The sequence below is a fragment of the Staurois parvus genome, unplaced genomic scaffold, assembly GCF_062004578.1.
Source record: "Staurois parvus isolate SC_StPar_1 unplaced genomic scaffold, SC_StPar_1.0 ptg000135l, whole genome shotgun sequence".
Taxonomy (NCBI): Eukaryota; Metazoa; Chordata; class Amphibia; order Anura; family Ranidae; genus Staurois; species Staurois parvus.
The window spans coordinates 1339075-1347484 of NW_028317931.1; the positions used below are offsets into that span (position 1 = coordinate 1339075).

Below are 8410 nucleotides of genomic sequence, written 5' to 3' on the forward strand. Positions count from 1 at the left end.
TATCACGATACCACGTTTGAATTCACTGAGCTCCTGAGAGCGACCCATTCTTTCACAAATGTTTGTAGAAGCAGTCTGCATGCCTAGGTGCTTGATTTTATACACCTGTGGCCATAGAGGTGATTGGAACACCTGAATCCAATGATTTTGAGGGGTGTCCCCATACTTGTGGCAATATATAAATAAGCTGGTGTGGTCTATTGTTTTGTTGGCTGATGGGGAGGTGGTGTTTGTGGTGCTATATTGGTGAGACTCTGCAGATATCAATGATTCAAGCTTGTGGCTGCCTTTTTGTGAATTTTTGTGAACGTGTCTTCCATAGATATTAACTATTGTCATTTTTATTTAATAGTGGCTTTATGCATTTCCACCTTATCTCAACCAAATGAGCATCGGGTTTTTGGCCACCCCCCCACCAAATGGTGTTCTGAATAGTCTTGACAGAGGTAAGCACCTTAGTCCACGAAATATATATATGTCAATTGCAGCATTATAGGTATTTATTATTTCTTTTGTATTCATATTTCAGTACCCAGATTCATGTTTTTTTGGTTCCTTTGATGAGATACATTTAAGCTAAATGGGACGATAACATCTATTCATGCTGCTTATATATGTAGTGCTGCAAATTTCATGCCTTAAAGGTATATTTTCTCATATTTAATTTGTAGGTTATTTTTTGTTTTCAGATAGTTTCTTAGTTTTTAGTGTATGTAGATTAAGTTTATAGTTTTATGTATTTTATTTCCCTATCCAGCTTGGGTGTGTCCCTCCAGTAGCCGTGAGAACCGTCACTCTGTCAGGGCTATATAGAGGATCAAATGTCAAATCAAACTATACCACACTTTAGCCAGTATCATCTTGCATATCGTTTGCAACTCATGAGATGTGTATGAATTGTTTTGTAAGTGGCCCTCCACCAACTTTTGAAATTGGTTTACATATTTGTATGATGTATATTAAGCACAGTCTGTAAAGATTTGAACTTGTTTCAATGGCCTGTACATGAATACAATATATGCAATTTTTTGTAATGAATATGAATCTGTTGTAGGTGTTATATAAATATCTCCTGAAGAAGACTAAAAGAGGCAAAACATGTTGAGAAATATTACTTTTTTTTGAACGATTACAACCAATAATGTTTGGATATTGAAGTGTATTTCTTTTAATTGAGATTTTAATTGATTCATTAATAAAAATTGTACATTTTAGTTTTTGTTGTTGCTCTATCATTGTTTGGCACCCTAAAAATCCCATTATCTCCCCTCCACTTCTTTTTCCCCCCCTTCTTTCCCTTTTTCCTCTTCTTGTTATTTTGTTTAAATTTGGGATGTGATGCCATTGAACTCCCCTCTGAACGCTACCACTCTTGTTTTTTTTTGGCAATAGAGTGTAGTAGTGAATGTCAATGACTCCGAATAAAAGTTTAAACAAAATTAACAAATTAATTTGTTTCATGTGGATGATGTCACATGATGCAATAGTAGTTTGGGCCTTTGGGCAAATTGATAGAATTGTCTAATTTATTTGATAATTCTGATACAGGTAACAAATGAATCAAATTTTGTTCCACTTCTTAATTCAGATGCACATGACGCCAGTCAATATTGTCCAATCAGCTCATGTCATTTCTCTTGGTGGGTTGGACTAGAGCCTGAAAATATCAAATCCTTCCAATTCAAATTCATCCGATTCGATAATATATTGAATATATAGCAATCATCCACAAAAACTTCAACATTTTTATCACCTAGACCAACTAATATATGGAACAAATGCCAAAGATAACAAACTAATTCTGAAAATGAGTCAGTTCAACATAAGGAATATGATGAAACAAAATTCTTCAATGAACAAATGCATCTGAAATGAAACAAAACAAAAATTTCTTGCATGCACATGTCTACTTAACCCTTTGAGGACCGTAAGATTTTGGAACGCCAAAAGAATCAATTTTTTTGTTTTTAAAGTTCGTACACTTCAGTTGCTGTAACTAAGCCATTTCATGAAATAATTGGCAAAAAGCTAGATCCATTTGTTTGTTGATAAGAACTAATATTTTGACTCAAACCAAAAAAAAAAAAGAGTTTCAAGTTCGTATTCAGATGATACACGCAATTAAAAACATGGGACAAATACGTCCTTTGGTCCTCAAAGGGTTAAGATAGCCAGGGAAGGGTCTCCTTGGGAAACGTTTCCTTGAGGATCACTTCTCTAAGAAGACATATCCGTCACTTCTGATAACTGATGGAACATATTACCACTTGAGATGTGCGTAGTGAATTGAGGAAATTGATTTAGCTGTAAAATTGCAGATTCTCTGGTCAAGTTTTGCCGAAGCTGTTTCTCTCACTGAGCTGCTTAGCTGGAATTTGCTAGAAACAATGAACTACTTCTTTTTTCTGTAAATAGATGGTGTGAGTTTTGAATGTTTTTATGGGTAACTGTTAGTTAGGTAATTTCACTATGTTCTTTGTATTTTTTGTGTTTTTCCCCATTTTCTAGTAAAGCAATTCTATGGTCAAAAATTTAAATGATATTAATTACCAAATTGTATTTCAATTATTTCTAGCGTATTACTATTAATCTGAAGTATCTTAAAATTTGTAAACTTATGAAGTAAGCACTGTTCTGTCACACATTTCAAAAAGCCTTCTGAACTACAGAGGTGCTAAGTGGATGAGTAGTCAGGAGGAGTAGTCAGTACAGGAATCACTGGTTGCAAGCAGCAAGGTACCATGGGATATGTAGTCCTCAGTAAATTGGAAGTAAACAGCAGTGGAGAAGTTGCAAGTCATGCATGGAATCCAGGTAGTTGTGGAAAAAAATGGCCTCACTCCGGAAGCACCCACAACATAAAAGGAGATTTTTAAGGTATGGTTAGCTTGAATTGTCAACAATAACTATTGTTTGCATTGCTATTATGAAGCTGATGGTAAAAACAATGAATGAGTATATGCTTTGACCATTAAAATTAAGTAGGATAGATTAAAGTTGAGATGAGTCCAAAACTCCGATGCTGTTAGTCTCAGAGTAAATTTAATTTGATGGTTGGAACTGAATCTGAATTTTGGTGTTATTTTTGGTAGTTCAGATTCCTAAAAGAGTTCTGGCAAAAATGTATCAAAGACTCTTTCTGCTGTATACAGCATCTGCTTGTGCAGTTGCCTAGGCATCCTTAAGCTTGATTGATATTATCACCACTAGGTTCTATGGTTCTATATTAGTAATCCTGGTAAAATTGTTTAAAGGAAATGGCTCAGGTTGTTTTGTTTTGGCCCCATTACCTCATCAGTTGAAACTGCCAGGAGCTTCCTAAACCATTTTAGACAACCTTGCATCATTTGCTGCTCTGTGATGCTCACTTTTTTGGACTTCAAAAGGGCTTGTGGTTTGGAAATTCTACATTTCTAAAATCACAAATTTTTAAAAGGTTCTACCAAACCACAACTAATTGAAATTGTCATAAGTTTTCTATTTTGTTATCGAAAGGAGCTTATGTGACCTGTAGGAGCCGTTTAAAGTCAATTGCACTCTTATGAGCCATTAAAACCCACTTTAATTTTGTCTTTCCATTGAATTCAAACATTTATCCAAAATGGCAGAGTTCTGAAAAAAATTTTCTAATATTGCTGACATTTTTGGAAAATGAAAAAAACCTTTTATTTTGTCTCATCCCTATTTGTCACACAGTGATTTTCCAACTGAACTGAAAATATTCATGTGATTGGTGCCAATAGTTCTCTTTTTGATGGAGAACTAAGAATGAGGATTTTAGTATTCCTAATAATTCCCCTTTTTGACCAAAGCAATAGGAATTTTTGCAGTAGGGGTCCAATATTGCATTTTTGATCTTCCCTACATATCTTTATCAGATATTTTCCTTGTTTGCCTTTTTTCTCTATTGTGTAACTGAACATTGGCCAACTGACTGCACTACAAGGCTTTTTTATTTGATGTTCTTTATGATACATTCTATTATACATGTGCTCACTATTTTTTAATCATCTGAAGAAGACAATATACTGTGCACCTGTAAAATATGTTTTCGTTCTTGTGTACACGCCAAGGAATATATGTTTGATAGCGAGGCTTTATGATTATTAAGTGCTGTACCATAGTTGTAAGTGTGTTTGTGTCCTAAAAGTGTCACCGCCTAAATCAGACAGACTTTATTTTTAGCTGGTTTACCCTCCAGAGGACTGCAAGGCGCTAATGCCTGTGGCAAGATTAGAATATTATGAAACAAGGTTTTCTAGAGAAGAACTAAACTGTACAATAGTGGCAATGTTCCTTTTCTTAAGAAAAAAAAAGAGAAAATTATTTTATCTTGTGTCAGCTTCACTGGAAGTAAGCTCCTTTCCTTGTTTCCCAAGATAAATACATTTATTGCCTGCACATAGACTTATAAAAATAGTATTATATTACTGTGAAAACAATTGTATTGTATTGCATTGTCCATTTATACTTAGCTGGGAAATACTTTAGCACATATGTGTACACAGCCTATTGCATTAAGGTGTGCACCCCAATGCTTAAACACACATGTGTGCATATATATTTTTATATGTAGGTAGTAGAGTGCTGGTTGCTTTAAATCTTAAACAGCAGTGTGTATAATATCAAGCACCATAAAGGCATGCAGATTGCTTCTACAAACATTTGTGAAAGAATGGGTCACTCTCAGGAGCTCAGTGAATTCAAGCGTGGTACCGTGATAGGTTGCCACCGGTGCAATAAGTCCATGCGTGACATTTCCTGGCTACTAAATATTCCACGCTCAACTGTTAGTGGGATTATAACAAAGTAGAAGCAACTGGGAACAACAGCAACTTAGCCATGAAAGGGTAGGTCACGTAAAATGACAGAGTGGGGTCAGCACATGCTGAAGCGCACAGTGCGCAGAAGCTGCCAACTATCTGCAGAGTCAACAGCTAAAGACCTCCAAACTTCATGTGGTCTTCAGAGTAGCACAATAACATTGCGTAGAGAGCTTCATGGAATGGGTTTCCATGGCTGAGTAGAATCCAAGCCTTACATCACCAAGTGCAATGCAAAGCATCAGATACAATGGTGTAAAGCACGCCACCACTGGACTCTAGAGCAGTGGAGACGTGTTCTCTGAAGTGATGAATCATGCTTTTCTGTCTGGCAAACCAATGGATGTGTTTGGGTTTGGCAGTTGCCAGGAGAACGGTACTTGCTTGACCGCATTGTGCCAAGTGTAAAGTTGGTGGAGGGGGGATTATGGTGTAGGGTTGTTTTTCAGGAGTTGGGCTTGGCCCCTTAGTTCCAGTGAAGGGAACTCTTAAGGCTTCAGCATACCAAGACATTTTGAACAAATTCTTTGTGGGAACAGTTTGGAGATTACCCCTTCCTTTCCCAACATGACTGCGCACCAGTGCACTAAGCAAGGTCTATAAAGACATGGATGACCGAGTTTGGGGTGGAAAAACTTGACTGGCCTGCACAGAGTCCTGACCTCCACCCGATAGAACACCTTTGGGATGAATTAGAGCAGAGACTGCTAGCCAGACCTTCTTGTCCGACATCAGTGCCTGACCTCACAAATGCACTTCTGGAAGAATGGTCAAACATTCCCATAGACACACGCCAAAACCTTGTGGACGGCCTTCCCAGAAGGGTGGGTCAACTCAATATTTAACCCTACTAAGCCTGTGATGCAATCTAAGCCTGGGATGCCATTAAAGTTCATGTGTGTGTGTGAAGGTAGCCATCCCAATACTTTTGGCAATATAGTGTATATTACACTACAAATGACTCAATGCACACATGAGAAGGAACAAAAACCCAACTGCTGTACTCCAAAAAACTCAGGAATCAGACAAGTGAAAGTGGCTTCAGCCCAGCTCCTTCCAGATCACAGCCCTGATGTGTTGTGCCTCACCCACAGGGCTTAGTTATGACTAAGCCCTTTGGGTGGGGTGAAAAGTGTCCAGAAGTGTAGCATGGATGGAGCCAGGCTGAAGCCAATTTCACTTTTATGACACCTGGGCTTTTCTGGAGTGCAGCAGTTGTTTTTTTCTTCCTTCATGTGTGTGCGTTGAGCTGGGATGGGGTTTCTACATGCTGGCACCCTATTAATGCAGTTCACTGAAGTTAATTTGGATGAGGATTTGGAACTGCACCCAAAGCTCTTTCAGTTTATGGTTACAGTAAGCTTATCAAGATATTTAGAATTGTGGATTCAAGTTAGCGATATTAAACAAAGTAGGTAAATCATTTGTCATAAATGTGCTCATTGATAAATCAATGTGCCTTTATTTCTGACAGTGTATCTAAAAACAAAAATATAATAACTTCTAGATTTCCAGTCTTTAATACATTCAAAATCCAGCAGTGTTCCATCCTCTCCATCATTATCAATAAAATCTTTTACAATGTGCATGATACCTGTATAACAATTCAATCTTCTACTAATCCTAGGCTCCATGCTCTCCCTCCTCATTACATTTCCCTGTAGGATTCTTTCTGGAAACAAGCCTCACTTTCATTTCTCAGCAGTTCTTCCATGTCAGATGTCTTCCCTTCTGCTGAGCAATAGCAACTAGCAGACAGAGAGAACACTCTCAGTAAAATAAAGATAAAAAACTTAATTAAAAGTTATGCATGTAGATAGCTGGCCCTTTCAAGCTCACTGGCTATCCCTTTGCCCTTTACTGTTGTATCGCAATAGATAACTCATAATAAACTCTCCTCAATGCATTTGATCTGGAAATAGCTCTTTTTTGGCTAATAAAGTGTGTCCAGCTTAAAACGCATTGAGGAAAGTATCTTTTTTTTTTTTTTAAACTGAAAACTTGAATAATAAAAATAAAATTCCTGATACCCGCAGACTGGGGCAAGACACACTCAGGTCCACGTAGCCACAAGGCCAGAAGACCACATGACGAGCAATGGTAAGCAGTCTTCCAATTTTGGAGGGGAGAACAGAGTCCCTATGCACTTTATGTATGCTTGCACACAACCCTTCACATAACTTCAAAATATTATGGAATGGGTCAAATTAACCATGCTTAGAGAGGTCTTCATTGCCTTAGTGTCACTGAACTTCGCCAAGATGGATCATCATTCCAATGTGTCACTGAACTTTCTCAGCTGCTGTGTAAGTTATTTTTACAGGGCTAGTTTGCTGTCCCAGCACCCAACCCTCCTCTTTTCGCAGCATGGGCTTGGGACCATCCATGGCAGAGTTAAAGGATATTTATTTTAATTCTCTAAGAGGAAAAGTAATAGCCAGCAAATGTGGAAAGGCTTGCTACCCTTGTTGAAACATCCAGACACACTGCCTGTACTTGTACTGAAATCAAGAAATTCAAATGTAAATATACCTATTAAAATATATATATATATATATATATATATATATATATATATATATATTTACACTTATTTTTTTATCTATATTTTCCTAGGAGTGATCTCTGCTGGTTGCTGATGCTCAGCAGAAGTGAAAACACTTCACATGGAAAGCCTGCTAAGAAAGAGAGTGAGGTTTGGTTTTTAGAAAGAATCCCAGAGCAAAGTTGTAAGGAAATAGAACACAGGCCCCAAGAGTAGTAGAAGGTTGAATTGTTATAGTTTAAGATTCCTTTCACACAGGTATTCTGTTTGTTTCATCAGTTTAGTCACGTTTTTTCCAAGAAAAAAATGGATTCAGTTTTTCCATCAGTTTTTTACATCCACTATCATTGCAAAATGGATGCAAAAATTGACCATTTGTCTGTTTATACCCTTTGTTCACCCATTTAATTTTTTTAATGGAACAAAAAAAGGGCTTTGATCTGTTTCAAAAATTGGATGTTGATGGATGCGGATGTAAATGGATGTAATAATCATGTATTTACATCAGTTTTTCCATAGAGATGCATTGATGTCCATTTTTCATTTGTCAGCCATGGATGAAAAGCAGGCAAACAGAACACCAAAAGAGGGGGCGGAAAGAGATGTGTTATCGATTATTGACCAAAGCTCATGAGGTGTATTCAGTCAACAGCTCCACCAATGCCAAGCATATTTAAAAGAGAAGTATGCACTTAAGGAAAAAAAATAATTTATACTCACCTAGGTGGATGCAGCATCGATCCAAAGCTGCATCTGTCCCCCCCTGACTCTGAACTGAGCAATCAAACACAGCTAGTCAAGGCTGTGAAAATATTCCGACAATATAGCCGAGTGACATCAGCCAACAGGGGACTTTAGCCTGTTGTCAGCTGAAAATGGGTCACAAGAGTGCCTAACAAACATCACTCCTATGACCTACAGGAGAAGTATAGGCAAAATAGCTTTGGCTTTCCTTACCTTTAATACATTTTATCATCTTTGATAGTATTTAGATCATCCATAGTCCTTAGATCTGTCACCCTAGGAGAAGAAGTGTGTTTGC

General features: G+C 37.3%; 1 long non-coding RNA gene across 1 annotated transcript; it reads left to right on the top strand.

The window, feature by feature from the left end:
* The first annotated feature begins 325 nt into the window (after positions 1 to 325).
* LOC149465983 (uncharacterized) lies at positions 326 to 1214 on the top strand. Its single transcript, XR_016312186.1, has 2 exons — positions 326 to 446; positions 758 to 1214. It is a non-coding gene; the product is annotated as an uncharacterized LOC149465983 (long non-coding RNA).
* Positions 1215 to 8410: the final 7196 nt, after the last annotated feature.